The sequence below is a fragment of the Carcharodon carcharias genome, chromosome 17 (genome assembly GCF_017639515.1).
Source record: "Carcharodon carcharias isolate sCarCar2 chromosome 17, sCarCar2.pri, whole genome shotgun sequence".
Lineage (NCBI taxonomy): Eukaryota > Metazoa > Chordata > Chondrichthyes > Lamniformes > Lamnidae > Carcharodon > Carcharodon carcharias.
In genome coordinates this window covers 75,386,938-75,400,500 of record NC_054483.1, presented here as the reverse complement: position 1 = coordinate 75,400,500, position 13,563 = coordinate 75,386,938, and the positions used below count along the sequence as shown (strand labels likewise).

Here is a 13,563-nt window from a genome sequence, read left to right as displayed (position 1 = left end):
TCTCTGCGCTGGAGGAGGTTGTGGGTAAGCGCTGTAATGGCTCTTCCAGGCTGCTTATTTCCATCTCTATAATAGAGGAGGAATCCTCTAGACTGGAGATAAGGACATGGATGGAGCTGAGGGTCTGGCTGGCTGAGGGTGTCAGTCACTTAGCAGGGCACCCAGTGAATCAAAGTAGAGATAATTAATGCATGGCAGCGGAGTCAAAAGCAGGAGAGAGAGCACTCAGTTGCATTGAGAGAGGGACAATGTGGTGCAGGATCCTCACGTGGGTGTTTGCCACCAGCCTTACTGTCGCTGCAGGCATGGTCCACCTCCTCACCAGTCAGAGGGATGGCACCCTCCTCAAATTGAGTGAGGGGCCTAATGTGGGCCACTCCACCCCCAGTCTGGGAGCTCCCTGCTGTTGTGAGCCAGCTTCTCCTGCATGAAAATAGATGCAGAGAGCATGTGAGCAGTGTGCTTGTTTGTGTGGTGAGTGGAACATGGATGGGATGAGGACACGAACTCCAGAGGATATGAGCCTGATGGAGATGTGAGGGTGTGTGTGAGAGTTAGTGGTGTTCTTCCTTGGGGTGTGAGATCCCTGTGAATGTGTGATGGGTTTGTGAGTGTGTGAGTTGAGAGTGGTGAGAAGAGTGGCTCACCCTAGTGGAATGGATGAGACCATTCATCCTCTTTCAGCACTGGGTGGCTGTCCTCTTTTCCAGGGCATTGGCAGTGGTCACCGCTGCCACCACCTCCCATGCTGGATTGGGGTGACCTTGCTTGCTGGCCTTCGCCCAGAGCATGGGTGTAGGTTACCACGGCAGGCCTCCATGGCATCCAAAATACACTCGAGGGATACGTCACTGAATCGGGGGCAGGGCGGGGGGGGAGCTACAGTCTTCTTGCCTTTTGAGGCCATGTCTTCTGTGTAGCAGTCGTGGGCTGGAAGCACTTGGAGGTGTGTACGCGTCTGCACTTTAAATATGGTGCCTGGCGTGAAGAAGCGGCGAGGTGATGGCATGGTGGGCGAATGAGAACCTGTCCATCATCGAACCAGTATGTTTCCCAGGAATGCATAATTAATGAGGCAGGATTGGGAAGATACGCCATTGCAGCCGGCGGGTAAAACATTCCTCTTCCCGCCCACTACCGCATTTAGTGCAGATCTGGTACGATTCCATCCAGTGTCCGCTTTTCACCTCCGTGAAATGGTTTAGGACATTTAAAAAATTTACAGATAGGTTGTTCATTTTATTTAATTCCTTATCGCTTTGTGTTAAATAAAAAACAAAAAACATTTAGAATTGGTAATGTCATTCTCTCAGATTAAAATAAAGAGAATTTCTTAATCTCTTCCCTAACTTCATAACAGCACAGAGAACAATGTAACAGAATGATGCCTAACATGAAATGTAAAACCTTTATAACTGGAGTTTTCCAGATTCCACAGAAATGTTCATGTAATACTGTGTATTGAGTGACTGCTACATGATTCCTGTGTAACAACTCCTGCTAGGTGCAGCTGTCCCATAGAGAATGAATGCTTCATTACGTATGCATTGAACGGAAGCAAAATGCTGTAGATACTGGGAATGAAGGTAGAAAATACTGGAGATCCTCAGCAGGTCTGGCAGCATCTGTGGAAAGAGAAACAAGAGTTAATATCTTGGGTCGATGACCTTACATCAGATGCATGATAGGTGCCCCGATAACCTGATGTTCTTTTAAAATGCAGGCTTGTAAGCAACCACCGCACTGATCAATAGTATCTAGCGTGATTGGCAATGTTCACAAGCTGCTCTGCATTTGTTAGGAACTAAAGCAGCGAGCATTTGGAAAAATCTAAGTGCTCAGCTTCTGCTTCACACTGCTGTGAATTGAATGCAAACCCGCCAGTCACAGTAGTAGCATATGTGTAGCCCATATTAGAGCTGAGAAGGGAAGATAAGCCAGACCGTACAGAAGCCTCTTTGAATGCAGGCGATGGCATTAGACAACTAAGATTTATGAAGAAAAATGACTGTATACTCAGTTTGATGAAACCGCTCCAAATATTCCTATTAATATATGATTTACATCCTTGTCTCACAACCACTAATGGAAATGGAATAAAGTCCCAGCCGTAATTCAAACCAACAGACAGGAGGGACAGAAAGTTTACATAACATTGACTTGTGGCCCACAACCTTCACTCAGCTTCTCAATTCACAGCATTCCCATTTTACACTAATGAATTATTTCTCTCAATTTTAGTTGTTTGAGGTGGTTATGAACGATACCTTTGTTCTGAGATTTTCAATCATGGCTGCTCACACTTAAGGTGCACAAACTGTTAAGCCAGGTTTAAGTAGTTAAAACTAATCTGCAATTTTATTAATGTAAAGGCTGGTGACATTCATATTTAACCTTAGTTGTGTGCATAGATCCAAAGGACTTGATGGGAAACAGAGTTTCTGTCATCCCTTCACAACACGGCAAACAAATCTACAAATTGCAGGGAAAGTAGTCTGTCACAGAGCTAATCAATTGCCAGATTTAAAAAACAAATATCAGTGGGAAGGCAGACTGTTGGGGACTGATGCTGGCAGTATGTTTGGAGATGGTGAATGCAAAAGCTCTGCCTAATTATTTCCTGAGTGATCTTTGCGGTCAAATGTGTGCACTTCACTTTTTTGTGTTTATTATACAAAATCCTAAATTGAAGCATTCTTAGCCGAGGCATAGAATATAAGAGCAGGGAGATTATGCTGGAACTGTATAAAACGCGGGTTAGGCCACAGCTAGAGTATTGCATGCAGCTCTGGAATCCGCATTATAGAAAGGATGTGATTGCACTAGAGAGAGAGCAGAGGAGATTTATCAGGATGTTCCCTGGGCTGGAGAGTTTTAGTTATGAGGAGAGATTGGATAGACAGGCGTTATTTTCCCTGGAGCAGAGGAGATTGAGGGGGGACATGATTGAGGTGTATAAAATGATGAGGGGCATGGATAGGGTAGGCAGGGAGGAACTTTTCCCCTTGGTGGAGGGATCAGTAACCAGGGGGCATAGATTTAAGGTAAGGGGCAGGAGGTTTAGAGGGGATGTGAGGAAGAATTTTTTCACCCAGAGGGTGGTGGGAATCTGGAACTCACTGCCTGAAAGGGTGGTGGAGGCAGAAACCCTCATAACATTTAAGAAGTATTTGGATGGCATACAAGGCTATGGGCCTGGTGCTGGAAAATGGGATTAAAATAGTTAGATACTTGTTTGACTGGCGCAGACTCGATGGGCCGAAGGGCCTTTTTCTGTGCTGCAGACCTCTATGACTCTATGACTATGACTCATGCACTTAAAAATAATTAGTGAGATATTTAGATATTTTCAGTTAGATTGCAGACATACTTCCAAAATAGTGAAGGACACCAAAGAGGATCAGACATACCAACTTTCAACAATGGTTTGAGCCTTCGCCAACTTTTTGACCTTTGACCAGCTCTTTGAGCTTTGACAGGGCGTGTCAGCTGTGGTTCAATAGATAGCACATTTCACCCCTTGGTGTAAGAAGGTTAGGGTTCAAGCCCCACTCCAGAGACTTGAACACAATGGTTTAGGCTGACACTCCAATACAATACTGAGAAGCACTACATTGCCAAACGCGCTGCCTTTTGAACATTAAACTGAGACCCATCTGCTCTTCAGGAGGACATAATAAATCCCATGGTACTATGTTGAAGAGAGCAAAGGAGTTATCCCTGATATATTTGCCAATATTTATCCCTCAATCATCATCACTAAACAGATTCTGATTATTATCACATTGCAGTTTGTGGAATTTGCTACACAAATTGACTGCTGCTTTTCCCTCATTACAACAGTGACTCCACTTTCAAAGTATTTCATGGATGGTAAAGTGCTTTGTGATCTCCTGAGGTTGTGAAGGCACTATATAAATGCAAGTTTTTGTTTCATTCAAGAGCTTACACTTGAGATCACCATCTTCTGTATATAATACCCTGGTAAATCCCAGCATCAAAATATTTTTCTCTTCTTCGGCTGGATCAAGACAGAAAGTGAAAACAATTGCTTTGGACACATGTGATGACTGCAGAATTAACAAGCAACAGTGAATGTTTCCTATTGGAACTATAGGTTCTCCCTGAATAGACAACAATAGGCAGCAGTTGAAAACCGTGATAGTAGCACTCACAGCCACAAGCAGAAACAAATGGGGGAATAATGAGGTGTGGAGAAGCAACAGGAAATAAAAGGAGAAAAAGAGAAAGACAAAGCAGAAAATGAGAAATGATAGGGGAAAGAATAGAGAAAAAGAGAGAAGAGGGTAAGAGAGAGAAGACAGGGAAATGACATGAATGCCATATATATATATAATATATATATAATATATATGTGTACATATAAAAAATATACTGCACTAAAGACAGAGCTCCATTTATTATACTCGGCGGCTTGTACAGATCACTCAGCAACATCCCAGCACCAGCATGATTTTTAATCAAAAACACATATCAAGATATTCAGTTATTTTCAATAATTAACATCTGAACGCTGAATTAGCCAGTGGCCAGAATTTGTGCTAAGTTTAAACAGCCTGCTGTTATTTGGTGAGGTATATTGCCAGCTACTTTTATACAATAGCTATGTCATCCTTTCCTGGTGTAAGACTAGCTCTTTCCAAGTGATTTGTGTTGGGTGATTGGCTGAACACTCTTAGTCCTTCATCCGGAAACTGTGTCCCTGATATTTACTCAGGGCCACAGGAGGGGTGGGGGGGTGGCGGGTGGCGGTGGGCAGTGGCACTGGGGTGAATTTTTGGAAGGTTAACCTGCAAGAATGAGTTTCCCCGGGTGTCCTGCACAAACTAACTTTAAAATTTTAAAGATTAAATCTTTCAAATTTTTCGACAGGTTTCCAATGGCCAGATTGACAGATTGGCTGCCTGTGAGGCAGGAAAGCCTAATGCAGGGTGGGGTAAAGCTGGGCAAATTGGACTTTAGGATGGGCAGTTGGTGGGGGGGGTGCTGCAGGGGGGACATTACTAGGGAGGACATTGTAGGGGAGTATCATGCAGCTATTAATGTATATAATATTATTGGAAAATATTTTTTCTTTTAAATAGAGGTTTAGTCTGTGGGTGTGTCTTAATTGGATCAAAGCCAGCTAGTCTGGGTGTTTTCATGTATACTAGTTTTGATATGTAAGAGAGATAGAGTGCATTTGCATTTTTTGAAAAGAGCATTCAAGAAGTGGGGTGAATTCTGGCACCTAGCGAGCAGAGACCAAGCAATATGTTTATCTTGCTAATAAAATTGGTACTATGAAGGGGGTTTTATTGTTCAAAGTGGCTGGTGATACAATGAGAATTTACATTCAATGTGCTGTGCCAAGTATAACTTAAGCAGTTTTGTGTATGTAGAGCAGAGGCAATGTGAGCAGAGCAGCTGTAAGCCTCCAACTATCTCCAAAGTGAAAAGAACCTCATTTGGAATTCATAAGGTGAAAATGCTTTGCCTGGTGTCTGGTTAAGTCTATGAGTTGCTGTTGCTTTAATGGAGATTAGTTTGGGAATTTGTTGAAAGTTATGATAGTAGTAATTTGTAGTAGCTATGTGAATATATTTCACTTGTGTAAATTAATAAAAGGTTTCATTTATCTTAATATAAAACCTCGTGAGAACTGGTGATCTGATTCCTGAATTTAGAGTTGCATCTCAAACATATCACTTAAAATTATAGGTTCTAACAGCTGTTTAAAGTTTCCCTCTGAGGTTTTTAAATAACTCAGCTGTACCAACTGCATGGTCATAAAAGGAGGATAATTTGGTGGCGGGGGGTTGGGGGGGGTGAGTGAATCAGAAATTGCTGGGAGTGGGGAAGTTATCCAATCAAGGAAATTCGGTTGCATGCAGATAAGCTTGTTGGGCCTTGGAGAAATATTCCTGTGCCTCCTGCCTGCATGCACTGTTATAAAAGGCACTGTCATAGATCCAATGCTTCTTGCCTCCTTTTACCTGCCAGTAATCCCAGCCTCCGTGTTAAAAATTAAAAGTTCTGCTAAAATGGAGGTACATAGCCTCCTTAACATATTTCAGTGACCGACCCACCTCCTGAGAGCAGATTGGTTTCCTGACCCACCTCCATTAAACAGACTGGTAGCAGGTTAGAAAATTTTATAATCCTTACCTTCCTACCTATCCTCAACCCACCCATCGTTGGGCATCAAAACTTCCCCCATGATTCAGTCACTCCAATGTTAACTGAATCAGTGATTTGGAGTAGCTACATCAAGGGTAGAGTTTCCCCCCCATCGGCGGGGGGGGTTGTGCAGGGGAGGGCGCGGACCCAATCGGCACCCCCGATCAGGTCTGCGGCACCATTTTATGTGGGTGGGCCAATTAAGGCCAGCCCAGCGTGATGCGCACCCAGAAGCGCTGAGTGCTCCCTCTGCGGGCGGGGAGGGGGGGGAAGTTCCCTGAGTCAGGGATGCGCTCTTTTGCGCATGCACACGAAAGAGTGCAGAAATGTCCATGAGGCACAGATTAGGGAGATTAGTTTTAAGTTTTAACAGTTCAATAAAGTGTTGAAAAATTTTTTATGACCTGTCCCCTCATGTGAAACTGTCACATGAGCTGGGACATGTGTGTTAATTTCAATAAAAATTTTTGAGATTATTTAAAGTCATTCATGAAACTTCAACCCGCCCCTAGATGAGGTTCCATGAAAAATGCAAAGGCCGCCTGGGCTCTTCGCCTACCCCGCCCCCCCAGCCTTAAGGTTGGACAGGCAGCTCCGTTAATTATTTTAATTGTTAGTTAAATGGCCTTAATAGGCCTTTGACAGTTCGGCAGGTGCGCAACCAAATCAGCCGCATGGCCAGCGAACTGAAAATCTAAATGACGCACGGTGACGTCGGGACACACACCTGATGCCACCCCGTGTCATTTTACGCCTCAGCGAGCAGGGACAGGGCCTGCTCGCAAAGCCGAAGATTCTCCCCCAAGTCTAATGGGACAGTGAACTCGATTAAAGCATTGATAGGCTGTCCATTAATCCAGTTTTATACAGACCGAGCTGAATTTTCATTTGGGTGCAAGGCATGTTTCGGTTTGCAAATGGCTATGCTTAGGTTTTTTTTTGGAAGAAACCCAATTTTTCTCCCCTACTGCCGACCCCAAGCCATTTTCCTCTGGCCATTTTGTGGGTTGGGAATGCTGAGTGTGCAATACACATACCCACCCCCACTGAGGTCAGGTTTCCCATTCTAAATAGGAGGTGGATGTCAGAATTCCTCCCACGCAATTTCCATTTGTGTGGAGTGTTGGAAGCCTATTAAAAGCATGCCTGGTTTAGAGTTTGTGCAGAAAATGGAAAGCCTGCTGAGGAGCCTGGAAGGCTGTGAAAGGTCAGTGTAAAGTGTTTCACGCCTTCAAATGTCACTATTAGGTGCTGTATTGTAACATAGATTGTTTTTAATGCAGTGAGTCATCATAGGGATCTGTCCTTTAAAGGTAAGTTGACCCGTACATTGACCAGCCTTGTGTATTTTTGTATATATGCATTTCAGCATTTTTCCAATGAAGGAAGCATCATTGTACAGTGAAAATGTCACAAAATGTCCTGTCAGCCTGCACTGTCACCTTTTCTGCTGTGATTTAAATCACTTTAAAAAAAATTCTAACCATTGGCTCACTTACATTCTGGTTTTGACACCAGGAAACAATCTGCACTTGAAAAGAATCTAACTACTTGGCTCCTGACATTGCTGACAGGCACTCTATTTAGAAATTGAAATGGGCACCTTTTGTTCTTTTCTTCTCGTGAGCAGTCCATTGTTTGAACAGCTGTGGCCATTATCAATGCTCGTCTGAGTTTCAAGTGCTAATGGATTTCAGCACAGTAGGTGTTCCATTCACCTGAGAATGAATACCCTATCTATGCCACTCATAATTTTGTACACCTCCATCAGATCCCCACTCAGCCTTCTCTGCTCTAAGGAAAACAACCCCAGCCTATCTAGTCGCTCTTTGTAGCTGAAACGCTCCAGCCCAGGCAACATCCTGGTGAATCTCTTCTGCAGCCTCTCCAGTGCAATCACATCCTTCCTATCGTGTGGCAACCAGTACTGTACACAGTACTCCAGATGTGGCCTACCTAATGCTTTATACAGTTCCATCATAACCTCCCTGCTCTTGTATTTAATGCCTCAATTAATAGAGGCAAGTATCCCATATGTCTTCTTAACTACCTTATCTACCTGTCCTGCTGCCTTCGAGGATCCATGGACATGCACACTAAGATCCTTCTGATCCTTTGTACTTCCTAGGGTCCTACCATTCATTGTTTACTCTCTTGCCTTGTTAGTCCTCCCAAAAAGCATCACCTCACACTTTTCAGGATTAAATTCCATTTGCCACTGTTCTGCCCATCTGACCAACCTATCTATATCATCCTGTAGTCTAAGGCTTTCCTTCTCGCTATTTACCACACCACCAATTTTCATGTCATCTGCAAACTTACTGATCATATCTCCTACATTCATGTCTAGATCATTAATGTACACTACAAACTGCAAGGGAACCAAACCGAACCCCGCAGTACACCACTGGACACAGTCCCAAAAGCAACTTTCGACCATCACCCTCTGCCTCCTGCCACTAAGCTAATTTTGGATCCAATTTGCCAAATTACCCTGGATCCCATGAGCTCTTACCTTCTTGACCAGTGTCCCATGCAAGACCTTGTCAAAATTTTCACTGAAGTCCATGTAGACTACATCAACTGCACTACCCTCATCTACACACCTAGTCACCTCCTCGAAAAATTTAATCAAATTTGTTAGACATGATCTCCTCCTGACAAAGCCATGCTGACTATCCTTAACTAATCTTTGCCTTTCCTGGTGGAGATTAATTCTGTCCCTCAGAATTTTTTCCAAAAGTTTCCCTACCACTTATTCCCACCACCCTTCTTGAATTAGGAGAGCGAACATTAGCTGTCCTCCAGTCCTCTGGCACCTCTCCTGAGGCCAGAGAGGATTTGAAAATTAATGTCAGGGCTTAAGGCCATTAAAACTGCTAATACCTCTCCCCTCTCAATGCTAATTTGTTCAAGTATATCACAGTTCCCCTCTCTGATTTCTTTACCTACATCATCCTTCTCCATCGTGAATGCAGATGCAAAATACTCATTTAAACCTCACCTATGTCTTCCAGCTCCTCACACAGATTGCCACTTTGGTCCCTATTGGCCCTATTCTTTCCCTGGTTATCCTCTTGCCCATAATATACTTACAAAACGTTTTTGGATTTTCCTTTACTTTACCTGCCAATGTTTTTTTTCATGTTCCCTCTTCGCTCTCTTAATTACTTTCTTAAGTAACCCCCTGCGCTTTATATACTCCTCGAGGTCTTCCACTGTTTTGAGCCCTCGGCATCTACCATAAGCTTCCCTTTTTTCCCTTATCCAATCCTGTACATTCCTCGACATCCAGGGTTCTTTGGAGTTGTTAGTCCCAATCTTCACCTTTACGGGAACATGTTAGCCCTGCACTCTCATTATTTTCTTTTTGAATGACTCCCACAGCTCTAATGTAGATTTTCCTACAAGTAGCTGCCCCCAGTCCACTTTGGCCAGATCCTGTCTTATCATATTAAAATTGGCCTCCCCCCAATTCAGAACCTTTATTTCTGGTCTATCTTTGTCCTTTCCAAAACTACCTTAAATCTTACTGGGTTATGGTCACTACCACCGAAATGCTCCTCCACTGACACTCCTATCACTTTGTTCCCTAAAATTAGGTCCAGCACTGCCCCCTCTCTTGTAGGACTTCCTATGCGCTGGCTCAAAAAGCTCTCCTGGATATATTTTAAGAATTCCACCCTCTCTAAGCCTCTCACACTTTGTCTATCCCAGTTAATATTGGGGAAGTTGAAATCCTCTACTATTATTACCCTATTATTTTTACACTTCACTGAGATTTACCTATATATCTACCCTTCTATCTCTCTCTGATTGTTTGGGGATCTATAGTACACCGCCAGTAATGTGATTGCCCCCTTTTTGTTTTTAAGTTCTACCCATTTGGCCTCATTTAAGGAACATTCTAAAGTATCATCCCTCCTTATTGCAGTAATTGACTCCTTGATCAATACTGCAACACCACCTTCTCTTTTCCACCATCTGTCATCCCCCCGCCCCCACCCTCCGTGTCACCTGAAGATTCTACATCCCAGAATATTAAGCTGGCAGTCCTGCCGCTCCCTCAACCATGTCTCCGTGATAACAATGATATCATATCCCATGTGTTAATCAGCACCCTCAGCTCATGTGCCTTATTTACAAGGCTCCTTGCACTAAAATAAATGCCATCCAGCCTTGCCATATTCCCTTGTACTGTAACTTGACTATGTATGCTCTGCCTTCCGACTAACTTGGTTTTTCTCCTATACTTGCCTGTACATCACCCCCTACAAGACCTCCACTCAGTACCCCATCCCCCTGCCAAATTAGTTTAAACCCCCACCAACAGCACTAGCAAACTCCCCCCCACAAGGTTGTTAGTCCTGTTCCAGTTGAGGTGCAACCCATCAGACTTGTGTAAGTCCCACCTTCCCCAGAAACAGATGCAGTGATCTAGAAGTCTAAAGCCCTCCCTCCTGTACCAAGTCTTCAGCCATGCATTCATCTGCTCTATCTGCCTATTCCTATACTCACTAGCACATGACACCGAGAGTAACCCAGAGATTACAACCTTTGAGGTCCTGCTTTTCAATCTGCTACCTAGCTCCATAAATTCTTGATTCAGGGCCTCATCCCTCTTTCTACCTGTCGTCAGTACCAATGTGAACCACAATCTCTGACAGTTCGCACTCCCCCTTCAGAATGCCCTGCAGCCATTCAGTGACATCCTTGACCCTGGCCCCAGGGAGACAACACACCAACCTGGAGTCACATCTGCGGCTGCAGAGACTCCTGTCTGTACCCTTCATAACTGAATCTCCTACCACTATTGCTCTTTCTCCTTCCCCCTTGTGCAGCTGGGCTCTGGCTGCACTTCCCAGAGGAACAGTCACTCTCACTGTTTTCCAACACAGAAAAACTGTTCTTGAGTGAAATGCACTCTGGGTTTTCCTGACTACCTGCCTGCCTCCCTTCTTCTGACTGTTGGTCAGCCATTCTTTCTCTGACTGCAGTTCCTTAAGCTGCGGGGTGACCACATCTAAAAACGTGCTATCCACATAACTCTGCCTCACGGATGCACTGCTATACCTCCAGCCAATGCTCAAGCTCCGAAACCCAGTGCCCAAGTTGGTCAAACTGGTGGCACTTCCTGCAGATGTGGTCATCCAGGCTGCCAGGAGCAATAAGACTTCCCACATTCTGCAGGCTGTGCAACACACGGGATTGAGCTCCCCTGCCACACCTTTAGTTAAAATACTCTTACCCTAAATTTACCTTTCCTTAATGTAGCTTTTAAGTGGAGAAAAACAACTTACTCTCTACCTAGCAATCAGCTCTCTGCTTTGCACTGACATTACTTTCATCAGCCTTTTCGAATTCTGAAGGAGTTCCTGTTTTATCTCCTGAACTCTCGTTGTTTTAACCCCCAACTTCTCACTGTTACATCTCTGCAACTCTAGCTGTTTTATCTCCTGAACTCTCGCTCTTCGAAGAGGCCTGCGTGTTTACAATTCCAAGATGAACTTATGACCTTTTTAAAAAAAATCCCAGGTTAGCAACCAGATGACCACATCATGCCAGGTCCTTACATTTTGTAAAAGAAAACTTCAGTCTTGAGACATATGATTCTAAAGCTCCCACCATGCTAAATGAGATAGATTTTGAACAGATCCAGCAGCTCAAAACTGGGCCTCCATGAGGCGCTATAGGCCATCAGCAGCTAGCAGAATTGTGTTCAGTTTCATGGTCTGGCATATCTTCCCCCTGTACCATTACCGTCAAACCAGGGGACCTGAAGTTCAGTGAAGAGTGCAGGAGGGCACACAAGGAGCAGCACCAGGCACACCTAAATATGAGGTGCCAACCTGGTAAAGCTTCAACACAGGGCGATCTGCATGACAAACAGCATGCAATAGAGAGAGTTAAGAGATCCCATGACCAACTGATCAGATCTTAGCTCTGCAGTCTTGCCACATCCAATCATGACTGGTGGTGGACAATTAAACAACTAACAGAGATAAAAGCAAAATACTGCAGATGCTGGAAATCTGAAACAAAAACAGAAAACACTGGAAAAACTCAGTAGGTCTGGCAGCATCCATGGAGAGAAAAACAGAGCCAATGCCTCAAGTCCATATGACAGAGCAGGAGGTGGTGGTTCCACAAATACCCCAGCCTCAATGATGCAAAAGATAAGGCTGAAGCAGTTACAAACATCTTCAACCAGAAGTGTCGTGGATGATCCATCTCAGCCTCCTCTGGAGGTCCCCAGCATCATAAATGCCAGTCTTCAGCCAATTTGATTCACTCCGCATGATATAAAGAAACAGCTGAAGGCACTGGATACTGCAAAGGCTATGGGCCCTGACAATATTCTGGCAATAGTACAGAAGACTTGTGCTCCAGAACTTGCCACACCCCTAGCCAAGCTGTTTCAGTACAGCTACAACACTGGCATCTATCCAGCAATGTGGAAAATTGCCCAGGTATGTCCTGTACACAAAAAGCAGAACAAATCCAACCCCGCCAATTACCGCCCCATCAGTCTACTCTCCATCATCAGTAAAGCGATGGAAGAGGTAATTGACAGTGCAATCAGTGGCACTTCTGCAGCAATAACCTGCTCACTGACACTCAGTTTGGGTTCCACCAGAGACAATAAGCTCCTGGCCTCATTACCACATTGGTCCAAACATGGACAAAAGAGCTGAACTCAAGAGGTGAGGTGAGAGTGACTGCCCTTGACATCAAGGTAGCATTTGACTGATTGTGGCATCAAGGAACCCTAGCAAAACTGAAGTCAATGGGAATTGGGAGGGAAAGAAACTCTCCACTGGTTAGAGTCATACCTTAGCACAAAGCAAGATGGTTGTGATTGTTGGAAGTCAACTATCTCAATCGTAGTGCATCACTGCAGGAGTTCTTCATGGTAATATCCTGGGCCCAACCATCTTCAGCTGCTTCACTAATGACCGTCCCTCCATCATAAGGTCAGAACTGGGGATGAAAGCAAAATACTGTGGGTGCTGGGGGATGCTTGCTGTTGATTGCATAGTGTTCAGCACCATTTGCGACTCCTCAGATACTCAAGCAGTCCATGTCCAAATGCAGCAAGACCTGGACAACATTCAGTCACAGGCTGATAACCATCAACCATCTCCCCTTGACATTCAATGGCTTTACCATCGCTGAATCTGCCACTATCAACCCCCTGGGGGTTACCATTGACTAGAAACTGAACTGGATCAGCCATATAAATACTGTGGCTAAAAGATCAGGTCAGCAACTGGGAATTCTGCAGCAAGTAACTCACCTCCTGACTCCCCAAAGCCTGTCCAGCATCTACAAAGCACAAGTCAGGAGGGTGATGGATTGCTCCCCACTTGCCTGGATGAGTGC

At 44.4% G+C, this 13,563-nt stretch overlaps 1 protein-coding gene across 1 annotated transcript in view; it reads left to right on the top strand.

Moving 5' to 3' along the window:
- Positions 1–13,563, top strand: part of plpp4 (phospholipid phosphatase 4) — a 261,325-nt gene that overhangs the window by 236,063 nt on the left and 11,699 nt on the right. The window lies entirely within an intron of this gene.